This window comes from Carcharhinus amblyrhynchos, unplaced genomic scaffold (assembly GCF_965287045.1).
Source record: "Carcharhinus amblyrhynchos unplaced genomic scaffold, sCarAmb.v2.hapA chromosome_167, whole genome shotgun sequence".
Classification (NCBI taxonomy): domain Eukaryota; kingdom Metazoa; phylum Chordata; class Chondrichthyes; order Carcharhiniformes; family Carcharhinidae; genus Carcharhinus; species Carcharhinus amblyrhynchos.
This window is the reverse complement of record NW_027649907.1, coordinates 91,900-104,608: the sequence shown is the minus strand read 5'-3', so window position 1 is coordinate 104,608 and position 12,709 is coordinate 91,900. Positions and strand designations below refer to the sequence as shown.

At 55.0% G+C, this 12,709-nt stretch overlaps 1 pseudogene; it reads left to right on the top strand.

Moving 5' to 3' along the window:
- The first annotated feature begins 723 nt into the window (after nt 1-723).
- LOC145338763 (haptoglobin-like) lies at nt 724-11,885 on the top strand (annotated as a pseudogene).
- Nucleotides 11,886-12,709: the final 824 nt, after the last annotated feature.

Here is a 12,709-nt window from a genome sequence, read left to right as displayed (position 1 = left end):
GGTTTCAGTCCAACCGATTTATGAGACTCTTTACTGTGTTTATCCCAGTCCAACGCCGGCATATCCACATCTCGATCCTGCTGCCAGGGACCTGGAGGCTTTGGAGAGATTGCAGAGGAGGTTTACCAGATGTTGCCCTGGTTTGGAGGGTCTGAGCTACGAGGAGAGATTGTGTAAACTGGGGTTGATCTCCCTGGAAAGACGGAGGATGAGGGGAGACCTGTGAGAGGTGGATAAAATTCTGAGGGTTATGGATAGGGTGTACGGTGGGAATGATAGATCTGTTCAGTGTTTTATTCCTGCAGGATTTTCCCGTTCCATTTGATGCTGCTCTGCTTGATTGGAGCATTACCACAGCAGAATGCACTTCCGGGTGAGTGAACGCAAACTTCCCAAAGTACTGAGGGAGCGCCGCACTGTGGGAGGGTCAGTGCTGAGGGAGCGCCGCACTGTGGGAGGGTCAGTGCTGAGGGAATACCGCACTGTGGGAGGGTCAGTGCTGAGGGAATACCGCACTGTGGGTGGATCAGTGCTGAGGGAGCGCCGCACTGTGGGAGGGTCAGTGCTGAGCGAGCACCGCACTGTGGGAGGGTCAGTGCTGAGGGAGCACCGCACTGTGGGAATTTGTCTCCAGGATTTAGTCATACCTGGCACATGTTCTAACAATGTTTTATTTCAATCTTTTGTTTTCACCAGGTGTGATAATTGACCCCAGGGGGCACCATGACGGTGAGAGTTTTTACAATGTTAGTTACTCTGGGCTCTGAGGAGATCTTGATGTGTATCTGAATAAGTGTGGTTTAGGTTGGATTCGCAGTGCTGAGGGAGCACCGCACTGTGGGAGGGTCAGTGCTGAGGGAGCGCCGCACTGTGGGAGGGTGAGGGCTGAGGGAGCTCCGCACTGTGGGAGGGTCAGTGCTGAGGGAGCGCCGAACTGTGGGAGGGTGAGTGCTGAGGGAGCTCCGCACTGTGGGAGGGTCAGTGCTGAGGGAACGCCGCACTGTGGGAGGGTCAGTGCTGAGGGAGCACCGCACTGTGGGAGGGTCAGTGCTGAGGGAACGCCGCACTGTGGGAGGGTCAGTGCTGAGGGAGTGCTGCACTGTGGGAGGGTCAGTGCTGAGGGAACGCCGCACTGTGGGAGGGTCAGCGCTGAGGGAGCTTCGCACTGTGGGAGGGTCTGTGATGTGGGAGTGCCGCACTGTGGGAGTAACTTCCCAGGGAACGTTGGATTTTGGAACAGGGTCTTACAGTGTTTTATTTCCATCTGTTTTTTAAGCAGATTCCAATGTATTTCGGCTTATCACAGACATGCGTGGTGAGTGTCTTTGCAATGTTCAGTATTCTGTGGTCTCTGGAGTCTTGGCTTTGTGGAATGAAACTGGACAAGTGTAGGATCTCTCTGTGGGGGAGCATCTTAGGGGATAGTGATCATAATTATGTCTCCTTCACACTCTCACTCTGGTAAGTGCGGGGGGAGAGCCGCACTGTGGGAGGGCGAGTGTTGAGGGAGTGCCGCACTGTGGGAGGGACGGTGCAGAGGGGGCGCCACTCTGTGGGAGGGTCCGCGCTGAGGGAGTGCCGCATTGTGCGATGGTCTTTGCCGAGGGAGCGCCGCTCTGTGGGAGGGTCGGTGCTGAGGGAGCGCCGCACTGTAGGAGGATCGGTGCCGAGGGAGCGCCACACTGTGGGAGGGTCAGTGCTGAGGGAGCGCCGCAGTGTGGGAGGGTCAGTGCTGAGGGAGTGCCGCACTGTGGGAGGGTCAGTGCTGAGGGAGCGCCGCACTGTAGGAGGGTCAGTGCCGAGGGAGCGCTGCACTGTGGGAGGGTCAGTGCTGAGGGAGCGCCGCACTGTGGGAGGGTCAGTGCTGAGGGAGCACCGCACTGTGGGAGTGTCGCTGCTGAGAGAGCGCCGCACTGTAGGAGGGTCGGTGCCGAAGGAGCGCCGCACTGTGGGATGGTCAGTGCTGAGGGAGTGCCGCACTGTTGGAGGGTCAATGCTGAGGGAGTGCCGCACTGTGGGAGGGTCAATGCTGAGGGAGTGCCGCACTGTGGGAGGGTCAGTGCTGAGGGAGTGCCGCACTGTTGGAGGGTTAATGCTGAGGGAGCGCCGCACTGTTGGAGGGTCAGTGCTGAGGGAGCGCCACACTGTGGGAGTTTGTCTCCAGGATTTGGTCATACCTGGCACAAGTTCTAACAATGTTTTGTTTCAATCTTTTTTTTTAAACAGCTTTTCACATTGATCCCAGGAGGCACCATGACAGTGAGTGTTTTTGCAATATTTATTGCTCTGGGCTCTGTGGAGATCCTGTTGTGGATCTGAATAAGGGTGGATTATATTGGATTGGCAGTGCTGAGGGAGCGCCGCACTGTGGGAGGGTCGGTGCTGACTGAGTGCCGCACTGTGGGAGTTTGTCTGCAGGATAAGTTTGTTCCTGGAACAGGATCTCACAATGTTTTATGTCATTCTTTTGTTTTAACCAGGTTCCACGATTGAGCCCACGGGGCACCATGTCGGTGAGTGTTTTTACGATGTTAGTTACTCTGGGCTCTGAGGAGATCTCGATGTGTGTCTGAATAAGGGTGGTTTATGTTGGATTTGCAGTCCTGAGGGAGCGCCGCACTGTTGGAGGGTCGGTGCTGAGGGAGCACCGCACTGTGGGAGGGTCAGTGCTGAGGGACTGTCGCACTGTGGGAGGGTCAGTGCTGAGGGACTGTCGCACTGTGGGAGGGTCAGTGCTGAGGGAGCGCCGCACTGTGGGAGGGTCGGTGCTGAGGGAGCGCCGCACTGTGGGAGGGTCAGTGCTGAAGGAGCACCGCACTGTGGGAGGGTCAGTGCTGACGGAGCGCCGCACTGGGGGAGGGTCAGTGCAGAGGGAGCGTCGCACTGAGGGAGGTTTTGTGATGAGGGAGCTCCGCACTGTGGGAGGGTCGGCGCTGAGTGAGTGCTGCACTGTGGGAGTTTGTCTGCAGGATAAGTTTGTTCCTGGAACAGGTTCTAACAATGTTTTACGTCAATCTTATGTTTCAACCAGGTTCCACGATTGAGCCCACGGGGCACCATGTCGGTGAGTGTTTTTACGATGTTAGTTACTCTGGGCTCTGAGGAGATCTCGATGTGTGTCTGAATAAGGGTGGTTTATGTTGGATTCGCAGTGCTGAGGGAGCAACTCACTGTGGGAGGGTCGGTGCTGAGGGAGCGCCGCACTGTGGGAGGGTCAGTGCTGAGGGTGCGCCACACTGTGGGAGGGTCAGTGCTGAGGGTGCGCCGCACTGTGGGAGGGTCGGTGCTGAGGGTGCGCCACACTGTGGGAGGGACGGTGCTGAGGGAGTGCAGTACTGTGGGAGGGACGGTGCTGAGGGAGCGCCGCACTGTGGGTGGGTGGGTGTTGATGGAGCGCCGCACTGTGGGAGGGTCAGTGCTGAGGGAGCGCCGCACTGTGGGAGGGTCAGTGCTGAGGGAGCACTGCACTGTGGGAGGGTCGGTGCTGAGGGAGCGCCGCACTGTGGGAGGGTCAGTGCTGAGGGAGCGCCGCACTGTGGGAGGGTCAGTGCTGAGGGAGCACTGCACTGTGGGAGGGTCGGTGCTGAGGGAGCGCCGCACTGTGGGAGGGTCAGTGCTGAGGGAGCTCCGCACTGCGGGAGGGTCAGTGCTGAGGGAACACCGCACTGTGGGAGGGTCAGTGCTGAAGGAGCTCCGCACTGCGGGAGGGTCAGTGCTGAGGGAGCACCGCACTGTGGGAGGGTCAGTGCTGAGGGAGCACCGCACTGTGGGAGTAACTTACGAGGGAACGTTGGATTGTGGGACTATATCTCACAGCGTTTTATTTCCATTTGTTTTTTAACCGGAATCTCATGAATCTTGGCTGATCGCAGAGTTGTCACGTGAGTATGTTTGCGATGTTTCGTATTCTGGGCTCTCTTGAGATGTGGCTTTGCGGAATGAACCTGGACAAGTGTCGGATCTCTCTGTCGGGGAACATTTTAGGGAATAGTGATCATAATTCAGTTCCCATCTCGCTCGCACTCAGGTCGTAGCTGAGGGAGCGCCGCAGTGTGGGAGGGTCAGGGCTGAGGCAGCGTCGCACTGTGGGAGGGTGAGTGCTGAGGGAGCACCGCACTGTGGGAGGGTCTGTGCTGAGGGATTGCCGCACTGTGGGGGGGTCAGTGCTGACGGAGCGCCCTACTGTGGGAGGGTCGGTGCTGAGGGAGCGCCGCACTGTGGGAGGGTCAGTGCTGAGGGAGCGCCGCACTGTGGGAGGGTCTGTGCTGAGGGATTGCCGCACTGTGGGAGGGTCAGTGCTGAGTGAGTGCTGCTCTGTGGGAGTTTGTCTGCAGGATAAGTTTGTTCCTGGAACAGGTTCTAACAATGTTTTACGTCAATCTTATGTTTCAACCAGGTTCCACGATTGAGCCCACGGGGCACCATGTCGGTGAGTGTTTTTACAATGTTAGTTACTCTGGGCTCTGAGGAGATCTTGATGTGTGTCTGAATAAGGGTGGTTTATGTTGGATTCGCAGTGCTGAGGGAGCGCCTCACTGTGGGAGGGTCAGTGGTGAGGGAGCAACTCACTGTGGGAGGGTCAGTGCTGAGGGAGCTCCGCACTGTGGGAGGGTCAGTGCTGAGGGAGCAACTCACTGTGGGAGGGTCAGTGCTGAGGGAGCTCCGCACTGTGGGAGGGTCAGTGCTGAGGGAGCAACTCACTGTGGGAGGGTCAGTGCTGAGGGAGTGCCACACTGTAGGAGGGTCAGTGCTGAGGGAGCGCCGCACTGTGGGAGTTTGTCTCCAGGATAAGTTCGTTCCTGGAACAGATTCTAACAATGTTTTATTTCAATCTTTTGTTTTAACCAGGTTCCACGATTGAGCCCACGGGGCACCATGTCGGTGAGTGTTTTTACGATGTTAGTTACTCTGGGCTCTGTGGAGATCTTGATGTGTGTCTGAATAAGGGTGGTTCATGTTGGATTCGCAGTGCTGAGGGAGCGCCGCACTGTGGGAGGGTCAGTGCTGAGGGAGCGCCGCACTGTGAGAGGGTCAGTGCTGAGGGAGCGCCGCACTGTGAGAGGGGCAGTGCTGTGGGAGCGCCACACTGTGGGAGGGTCGGTGCTGAGGGAGCGCGGCACTGTGGGAGGGTCAGTGCTGAGGGAGCACCGCACTGTGGGAGGGTCTGTGCTGAGGGAGCACTGCACTGTGGGAGGGTCGGTGCTGAGGGAGCGCGGCACTGTGGGAGGGTCGGTGCTGAGGGAGCGCCGCACTGTGGGAGGGGCAGTGCTGTGGGAGCGCCGCACTGTGGGAGGGTTGCTGCTGAGGGAGCGCCGCACTGTGGGAGGGTCAGTGCTGAGGGAGCACCGCACTGTGGGAGGGTCAGTGCTGAGGGAGCACCGCACTGTGGGGATTTGTCTCTAGGATTTGGTCATACCTGGCACAGGTTCTAACAATGTTTTATTTCAATCTTTTGTTTTAACCAGGTTTTCACATTCGCCACAGGAGGGAAGTTGAGGGTGAGTGTTTTTGCAATATTTATTGCTCTGGGTTCTGAGTGGATCCTGATGTGTATCTGAATAAGGATGGATTATAATGGATTGGCAGTGCTGAGGGAGCTGTGCACTGTGGGAGGGTCAGTGCTGAGGGAGCGCCACACTGTGGGAGGGTCAGTGCTGAGGGAGCACCACACTGTGGGAGGGTCAGTGCTGAGGGAGCTGTGCACTGTGGGAGGGTCAGTGCTGAGGGAGCGCCGCACTGTGGGAGGGTCAGTGCTGAGGGAGCACTGTACTGTGAAGTTTGATGAGGACTTGTATGTTGAGGTAGTGTGGGCGGAGATTAGAAATAGGAGAGGGGAGGTCACCCTGTTGGTAGTCTTTTATAGACCTCCAAAAAGTTCTAGAGAGGTTGAGGAAAGGATTGCGGAGACGATCCTGGTTAGGAGTGAAAGTAACAGGGTAATTGTTATGGGGGATTTTAACTTTACTAATATTGATTGGAATTTTTATAGCTCTAGCTCGTTAGAGGGGTCAGTTTTTGTACAAAGTGTGCAGGAAGGTTTTTTGACTCAGTATGTAGATAGGCCAACTAGAGGTGAGGCTATATTGGATTTGGTACTGGGAAATGAGCCAGACCAGGTGTTAGACTTGGAAGTTGGGGTGCATTTTGGTGATAGTGACCACAATTCGGTTACGTTCACCTTAGTGATGGAAAGGGATAGGCATGAACCTCGGGCCAGTGGTTTTAGCTGGGGGAAGTATAATTATGAGGCTATTAGGAGAGAATTAGGAAGCATAGGTTGGACTAGGAGATTACAGGGACTGGGAACGTCCGAAATGTGGAGTTTTTTCAAGGAGCAGCTACTGCGAGTCCGTGATAGGTATGTCCCTGTCAGGCAAGGAGGAATTGGTAGGGCTAGGGAACCGTGGTGCACCAAAAAAGTTGAGTCGTTGGTTAAAAAGAAAAAGGAGGCTTATGTTCGGATGAGACGTGAGGGCTCGGGTAGTGCACTAGAAAGCTTTAGATTGGCTAGGAGGGAGTTGAAGAGTGAGCTAAGAAGGGCTAAAAGAGGACATGAGAAGACTTTGGCTGATAGGGTCAAGGAGAATCCTAAGGCGTTCTATAGGTATGTCAAGAACAGAAGGTTGGTTAGGGCAAGATTGGGGCCAGTTATAGACAGCAGAGGGAAGTTGTGTGTGGAACCGGAGGAGATTGGAGAGGCATTGAACCAATATTTCTCTTTGGTATTCACGCAGGGGGACATGGATATAGCTGAGGAGGACACTGGGTTGCAGGGGAGTAGAATTGACAGTGTTACAGTTGATATGGAGGATGTGCTCGATATTCTGGAGGGTTTGAAAATAGATAAGTCCCCTGGTACGGATGGGATTTACCCCAGGATTCTCTGGGAGGCAAGAGAAGTGATTGCAGAGCCTCTGGCTCTGATCTTCAGGTCGTCGTTGGCCTCTGGTATAGTACCGGAAGATTGGAGGTTAGTGAATGTTGTCCCATTGTTTAAGAAGGGGAACAGAGACTTCCCCGGGAATTATAGACCGGTGAGTCTTACTTCTGTTGTGGGCAAGGTTTTAGAAAAAATTATTAGGGATAGGATTTATAGTTATTTGGAGAGTAATGAATTGATTGGAGATAGTCAGCATGGTTTTGTAGCAGGTAGGTCGTGCCTTACTAACCTTATTGAGTTTTTTGAGAAAGTGACCAAAGAGGTAGATGGGGGTAAGGCAGTGGACGTGGTGTATATGGATTTTAGTAAGGCGTTTGATAAGGTTCACCATGGTAGGCTTCTGCAGAAAATGCAGATGTATGGGATTGGGGGTGATCTAGGGAATTGGATCAGGAATTGGCTAGCGGATAGGAGACAGAGGGTGGTGGTTGATGGTAAATATTCATCATGGAGTTCGGTTACGAGTGGTGTGCCTCAGGGATCTGTTTTGGGGCCACTGCTGTTTGTAATCTTTATTAATGATCTGGATGAGGGTATAGTTGGGTGGATTAGTAAATTTGCTGATGACACCAAAGTCGAAGGTGTGGTAGATAGTGAGGAAGGGTGTCATAGTTTGCAGGGTGACTTAGACAGGTTGCAGAGCTGGGCCGAGAGGTGGCGGATGGAGTTTAATGCAGAGAAGTGTGAGGTAATTCGCTTTGGTAGGAATAACAGATGTGTTGAGTATAGGGCTAACGGGAGGACTTTGAATAGTGTGGATGAACAGAGGGATCTAGGTGTATGTGTACATAGATCCCTGAAAGTTGGGAATCAAGTAGATAAGGTTGTTAAGAAGGCATACGGTGTCTTGGCGTTTATTGGTAGGGGGATTGAATTTAGGAGTCGCAGCGTCATGTTGCAACTGTACACAACTCTGGTGCGGCCGCACTTGGAGTACTGTGTGCAGTTCTGGTCCCCACATTACAGGAAGGATGTGGAGGCTTTGGAGAGGGTGCAGAGGAGGTTTACCAGGATGTTGCCTGTTATGGAGGGGAGGTCCTATCAGGAGAGGCTGAGGGATTTGAGGTTGTTTTCGCTGGAAAGAAGGCGGCTAAGAGGGGATCTTATTGAAACATATAAGATGATTAGAGGTTTAGATAGGGTGGATAGTGATAGCCTTTTTCCTCGGTTGGAGAAAGCTAGCACGAGGGGGCATGGCTTTAAATTAAGGGGGGGTAGTTATAGGACGGATGTCAGGGGTAGGTTCTTTACCCAGAGGGTGGTGAGGGATTGGAATGCCCTGCCTGCTGCAGTTGTAAATGCGTCTAGTTTGGGGGCGTTTAAGAGATCCGTGGATAGGTTTATGGATGGAAAGGGATTGGTTTACATTAGTGGGTCATTGCTTTTTAACTGGTCGGCGCAACATCGTGGGCCGAAGGGCCTGTTCTGCGCTGTAATGTTCTATGTTCTATGTTCTATGTCTCCCTATCCCCTCATTTCGATCCACACTCGGAGCACAGATCCCGTCTCCCTATCCCCTCAGATATTTCACACTCGGAGCACAGTTCCCGTCTCCCTCTCCCCTCAGTTATTTCACATGCAGAGCCCAGTTCCCGTCTCCCTATCCCCTCGATAAGACCCACACTCGGTGTACATTTCCCGTCTCCCTATTCCGTCGATTAGACCACACTCGGAGCACAGTTCATGTCTCCCTATACCCTCGGTTAGACCCATACTCAGAGCACAGTTCACGTCTCCCTATCCCCTCAATTCGACCCACACTCGGAACCCAGTTCCCCTCTCCATATCCCCTCGATTAGACCCACACTCGGGGAACAGTTCCCGTCTCCCTATCCCCTCGGTTAGACACACACTCGGAGCACAGTTCCCGTCTCCCTATCCCCTCGATTAGACCCACACTCGGAGCACAGTTCCCGTCTCCCTATCCCCTCGGTTAGACCCACACTCGGAGGACAGTTCCCGTCTCCCTATCCCCTCGGTTAGACCACACTCGGAGCACAGTTCCCGTCTCCCTATCCCCTCGGTCAGACCCACACTCGGAGGACAGTTCCCGTCCCCCTATCCCGACTGAGGAAAGATTAGAGGGGGGAGTGGCAAGATTGTGGGGCTGGGGTTAAAATTCGGTCAAGCAATGGCCGATCGAAGGGGAGAGCAGGAAGTGGACGGGCAGAAGGGTCTTTTTGAATCCTGCTTTGGTTCGATCTCAGTGTCCCAGATTGAGGAATTCTCCTTCCCTCCCTTTCTATCTCTCAGTTTCGTGCGGCGTTCCGAAGGATATCGAACACGGACACTTTGAATACGTGACAACGCACGGGGTCACGTCGTATCTCTCTGCGATCAAATATACTTGTGACGCAAACTACCACAGACGAGATTTCAGCGATGAAGGTGGGTTCGAGAAATCTGTCCACAGACAGAGCTGAGGGAGCACCGCACTGTGGGAGGGTCAGTGCTGAGGGAGCGCCGCACTGTGGGAGGGTCAGTGCTGAGGGAGCGCCGCACTGTGGGAGGGTCAGTGCTGAGGGAGCGCCGCACTGTGGGAGGGTCAGTGCTGAGGGAGCGCCGCACTGTGGGAGGGTCAGTGCTGAGGGAGCGCCGCACTGTGGGAGGGTCAGTGCTGAGGGAGCGCCGCACTGTGGGAGGGTCAGTGCTGAGGGAGCGCCGCACTGTGGGAGGGTCAGTGCTGAGGGAGCGCCGCACTGTGGGAGGGTCAGTGCTGAGGGAGCACCGCACTGTGGGAAGGTCAGTGCTGAGTGGGTGATGGGCTCTGCGGGGGAGTGTGCGGTGGGTACCAGGGGTTATATCAGTTTGCCGTGCTGGACTCTAACCCCTGTTGTGCTGTCTAGGTGTTTATGTCTGTACGATCGAAGGGAAATGGAGAAACACTGACCTTGATTACGAAATCCCTACATGCGAGCCAGGTACAGAATCATATTTACTCTGTCTGCCTTCCATCAGGGACCCCTGTTACACAGGGAGACTCTCTCTGTCTCTGCGTCTCTCTCTGTCTCTCTCTCTCTGTCTCTCTCTCACTCTGTCTCTCTCTCTCTCTCTCCCCCTCTCTCTCTCTGTCTGACTCTCTTTCTCTCTCTGTTTCTCTCTCTCTCTGTCTCTTTCGGTGAGGGGTCAGTCTGATGTTCTGTCTCTCTGCCTCTCTCTCTGTATCTCTGTCTCTCTCTCTGTCTCTCTCTGTCTGTCTGTCTGTCTCTCTCTGTCTCTCTCTCTCTCTCTCTGTCTCTCTCTCTCTCTCTGTGCCTCTCTCTGTTTCTCTCTCTGTCTCTCTGTCCCTCTCTCTCTCTGCCTCTCTCTCTTTGTCTCTCTGTCTCTCTCTCTCTCTGTCTCTCGCTCTGTCTCTCTCTCTCTCTGTCTCTCTCTCTTTGTCTCTCTATCTCTCTCTCTCTGTCTCTCTCTCTGTCTCTCTCTCTCTCCGTTTGTCTCTCTGTCTCTCTCTCTCTGCCTCTCTCTCTTTGTCTCTCTGTCTCTCTGTCTCTCTCTCTCTCTCTGTCTCTCTCTCTCTCTCTCTCTCTGTCTCTCTCGGTGAGGGGTCAGTCTGATGTTCTCTCCCTCTCTCTCTCTCTCTCTGTCTCTCTCTCTGTCTCTCTCTCCCTCTCTGTCTCTCTCTCTCTCTGTCTCTCTCTCTCTCTCTGTCTCTCTCTCTGCCTCTCTCTCTCTGTCTCTGTCTCTCTCTCTCTGTCTCTCTCTCTCTCTGTCTCTCTGTCTCTCTCTCTCTGTCTCTCTCTCTCTGTCTCTCTCTCTGTCTCTCTCTCTCTGTCTCTCTCTCTCTCTGTCTCTCTCTTTCTCTCTCTCGGTGAGGGGTCAGTCTGATGTTCTCTCTCTCTCTCTCTCTCCCTCTGTCTCTCTCTCTCTGTCTCTCTCTCTGTCTCTCTCTCTCTTTCTCTATCTCTCTCTCTCTCTGTCTCTCTCTCTCTCTGTCTCTCTCTCTTTCTGTCTCTCTCTCTCTCTGTCTCTCTCTCTGTCTCTCTCTCTCTCTCCCTCTGTCTCTCTCTCTGTCTCTCTCTCTGTCTCTCTCTCTCTTTCTCTATCTCTCTCTCTCTCTGTCTCTCTCTCTCTCTGTCTCTCTCTCTCTCTCTCTCTCTCTGTCTCTCTCTCTCTCTGTCTCTCTCGGTGAGGGGTCAGTCTGATGTTCTCTCCCTCTCTCTCTCTCTCTAGTTCTCTGTGGCCGTCCCGTGGTCCATTTGGAGACCCACCAGCGGGTGGTGGGGGGCCGGATGGTGGTGAACGGAGCCTCTCCTTGGAGCATGCTGCTGCGGGGGCCGATGGGGAGATCATCGACGGGGCACTGATTGCCCACCAGTGGATGCTGACCAGCGCCCACGCCCTCCAGGGAGAGGGGCGCTCGGAGGCAGAGATCAAGGCCAATTTCCATGCCTACGTGGGCATGGAGGATGCCCGGGAAATGGACAGTGCCCACGAGGTCCACATCGACAAGATCTTCACCCACCCAAAGACCAAGGATGCCGTGGTCTACAGCAACGACCTGGCCCTGGTCAAACTCAAGGAGAACATCACCTACTCCAATCATATCATGCCCATCTGTCTGCCCGCGCACGACCTGGCTGCCCTGGGCAAGGTGGGCCACCTGGCGGGCTGGGGGATGGGCGTGGAGCTGAAGCCCGCCACCCACCTGCTGTACGTGGAGCTGGGGGTGGCCAACGCCAGCCAGTGCCTGCACCAGCTGGCCCAGAAGCAGCCCGGCCTCTTCGCCGAGGACGCCCCCGACCTGTTCTGCACCCAGCGCTCGGCGCTGGAGGAGAACGTGTGCCGGGGGGACCGGGGCGCCCCCTTCGTGGTGGAGGAGGGGGGCGTGGAGTACGCCGCCGGCATCCTCTCCTACGACGAGGCCTGTCGGGCCGACACGTACGCCGTTTACACCAATATCTACAACCACCTCGACTGGCTCAAGGAGATCATGGCCAACCATTGAGTTTGCGGCTAAAGATCAGAGCCGGGGGTTGTGGGGGTGGGGCGGGCACTTCCCTGGCCCCCCACCCCCGGTTCCCCAATCACCCCCCAACCCCCCACAAAACCTCCAATCCTTCCATTCCCAAGAGCCCCTTTATCCAAACCTCCCCCAACCCAATCTTTGGCCCACACTGTACGGGACTGGCTAACTCGCTAAACTCTCAGTAGCACCCCCCACCCCCACCCCCAGCACCGACGCCCTCACTTGTCTCCCCCACCCCACCCCCACCCACCCTCCCGCAACCGTGGGACCCTTCAACCTCCCCAAAAACCGACCCCCACCCCCCACCCATGTCCTACTACCCTCTCCTTCTCAACAAACTGTGGGGACCCCCACAATCACCCACCCACTGGAATTTTCAATAAAAATCCTCGTTGCAAAATATTCCGTCTCTCTCTCTCTCTCTCTGGCGATGACGAGGTGGGCAGTCGGGGGTGGGGGATAGGATTAGTAAGTTTGACACAGAGAGAGATGGGCTGAGTGGCCAGCAGCGAGGTTAAACACTGAAACCTTCTCCCTTGAGCCGCTGACATTGACACGGCAATGAAGTGCGGGTTACACAGGAAATAGCTTCCCACTGTTGACTCTATCGATACCCTTCATCATCTTATACACCTCCATTAGATCCCCCCTCAGTCGCCGTCTTTCAAGGGAAAACAGCCCCAATTTGCCCAATCTCTCCTCATAACCCAGTCCTTCCGTACCAGGGCAACATCCTGGTAAACCTCCTCTGCACTCTCTCCAGAGCCTCCACGTCCTTCCGGTAGTAAGGCCACCAGAACTGG